The 2,652-nt window shown below is 37.1% G+C and overlaps 1 non-coding gene across 1 annotated transcript; it reads left to right on the forward strand.

Annotated features, from left to right (window-relative positions):
• The first annotated feature begins 2,342 nt into the window (after window positions 1–2,342).
• Window positions 2,343–2,449, forward strand: LOC113856771. Its single transcript, XR_003503004.1, has one exon. It is a non-coding gene; the product is annotated as a small nucleolar RNA R71 (small nucleolar RNA).
• The last annotated feature ends 203 nt before the right edge of the window (window positions 2,450–2,652 follow it).

A 2,652-nucleotide genomic window follows, 5' to 3' on the forward strand; every position in this document is an offset into this window, starting at 1 on the left:
TCTTTTCATTAGGTACAACTGTCATACCACCTTTCTTTGGAACAACTTGGACTGGACTTACCCAATTGTTGTCAGAAATAGGGTATATTATTCCTGCATCTAACAGCTTTATGACCTCTTTTTTAACTACCTCTTTCATGGCTGGGTTTAACCTCCTTTGTGGCTGCACAACAGGCTTCAAATTCTCTTCAAATAAAATTCTGTGCTTACAAAATGAGGGATTTATACCTTTCAGATCTGCAATACTCCAGCCAATTGCAGATTTGTGTTCTCTTAAGATTCTTAACAATTTTTCCTCTTGTTCTTCCTTAAGTTCATTGTTGATGATGACCGGATTTTCATGTTTCTCATCCAGAAATGCATACCGCAGGTGTGAAGGGAGTTGTTTCAGTTCTAGCTTTTGCTTTTCCTCTTCTTTAGCGTCCTTTTTTAGCTCTTCTTTCACCAAATTTTCTGCAGGTTTTTGCATCGGTAGAGCTTCCAATTGCTGCTACATTTCCATGATATCTTCTTCATTCAGAGTTTCAGATTTGTCATTCCCTGCAGATATTATTGCTTCTAACACAGCAGTTTCATCAAATTCTTTCATATGGTGTTGTGTAATAAAAGCATCCAGTATATCTACCTTCATACATGTATTATCTTCAACTGGATATTTTAAAGCTTCAAACACATTAAATATTACCTTCTCATCTTGAACTCGAAGCATAAGTTCACCTTTTTGCACATCTATTAAAGCTCTCCCGGTTGCAAGAAATGGCCTCCCTAGGATCAAAGGAATGTTAGAATCCACTTCCATGTCCAGAATCACAAAATCTGCAGGAAAAATGAACTTGTCAACTTTAACTAATAAATCTTCAACAACTCCATATGGATAAGTGTATGATCTATCAGCTAGCTGCAGTGTAATGTTGGTAGGCTTCACTTCCTCTATGCCAAGTTTCTGCAGAACAGCTAATGGCATCAGATTTATGCTTGCTCCCAAGTCACACAATGCTCTTCCCACAGTGCAGTTTCCTATTTCACAAGGAATGCTAAATGATCCAAGATCTTTCAACTTTTGAGGAAGTTTTCTCTTAAGAATGGCACTACACTCCTTTGTCAAAGGTACTGTTTTGTCATGCTCTATCTTCCTTTTTCTGGAAAGTAGTTCTTTCATGAACTTTGCATATGAAGGCATTTGCTCCAAAGCTTCTGCAAAAGGAATGTTAATTTGTAATTTCTTAAAGACATTCATAAACCTTTCAAATTGTTCATCTTGTTTAGGATTTTGGACTCTTTGAGGATAAGGCAGCCTCTTGTATTTTTCTAGGTCTATTGGCTTACAACCTTCCTCAAAGAGTTGCTTTTTGGTTTTCCTTTCAGAATTCATAGGAACATCTACTTTTTCTTCTGAATGGTCTTTCTTCAATAGCTTAAAATTTCCTTGTTGCAGATCTTGTTCAATTTTTCTCTCTGCTGCATCATTCACTTTCTTTTCTGCTGGTTTAGGGCTTGCAACTACAGCTCCACTCCTTGTAGTTATGGCTTGACATTGCTCTTTAGGATTGATTACTGTATTGCTTGGAAATCTTCCTTCATCCCTGCTGGATAGTTGTTCAGCTAATTGTCCAATCTGTGTCTCTAGTTTCTTCATGGAAGCTTCTTGGTTTTTGAAGCTTGTTTGAGTCACCTTCATGAATTGCAACATAGTTTCTTCCATCTCAGTCAACCTCTAATTCATAGGTCTGGAAAATTTCTGATTTCCTTGAGATTGAGTGAATGAATTCCTCTGAAAATAAGGCTGTTGTGTTGCTGGACCTGCATTAGAAAAAGGAAAATTTGAGTTAGAATTCTTTGCAGCAGAATATTGATTAATCCAATTAGAATACTGCTGAGTTCCATTATTTGAAAATTGAAATCCAGGGGGATATGATGGCTATTGTCTCTGAAAATTATTCATATAATTTACTTGCTCTTGTGGTTCACTTGTGGATGCCTCACATGCACCATTCGCATGGTTTCCTTCACAAAAATCACAACTTAGCTGACTGGTAGGCATACTCCCTGTTTGCAGATTGTTGATTTGTTGTGTTAAGGCAACTAATTGTTCTGAAAACATTTGATTTTGTAGCTGATTTTGTGCAAGAAAAGTTTCCAGAACCTTAGCTTCATGACCAGAGTTTCTTCCTTGATTCCTTGAGTTTGAATTCTGATACATTGAAGATGCCATCATGTCAATAATCCTCTGAGCTTCTTCCAAGGACTTTGTATTTAATGAACCTTCAGCAGCAGCATCAACCATTGTTCTTGTTACTGCATTCATCCCATTATAAAAAGTTTCCAATTGCATCCAATCTGGAATACAATGATGTGGACACCTTCTTAGCAATTCTTTGTATCTTTCCCAGGCTTCATACAATGATTCTCCATCTTACTGAACAAAGGATGTAATTTCTCCTCTCAGCTTAGCAGCTTTGGATGGAGGGAAGTACTTGGTTAGAAACCTGTTCACAAGTTCTGTCCAAGTTGTAATGCTTCCTTGTGGTTGAGCTTGTAACCAGCATTTTGCTCTATCTCTCAAGGAAAAAGGAAATAGTCTCAGTTTGATGGCTTCTTCACTAACCCCATTTATTCTTATGGTGTCACATAGCTGTAGAAAATTTGAAATAT

Source organism: Abrus precatorius, unplaced genomic scaffold (genome assembly GCF_003935025.1).
Source record: "Abrus precatorius isolate BTA unplaced genomic scaffold, Abrus_2018 Scaffold11, whole genome shotgun sequence".
In the NCBI taxonomy this organism is placed as follows: domain Eukaryota; kingdom Viridiplantae; phylum Streptophyta; class Magnoliopsida; order Fabales; family Fabaceae; genus Abrus; species Abrus precatorius.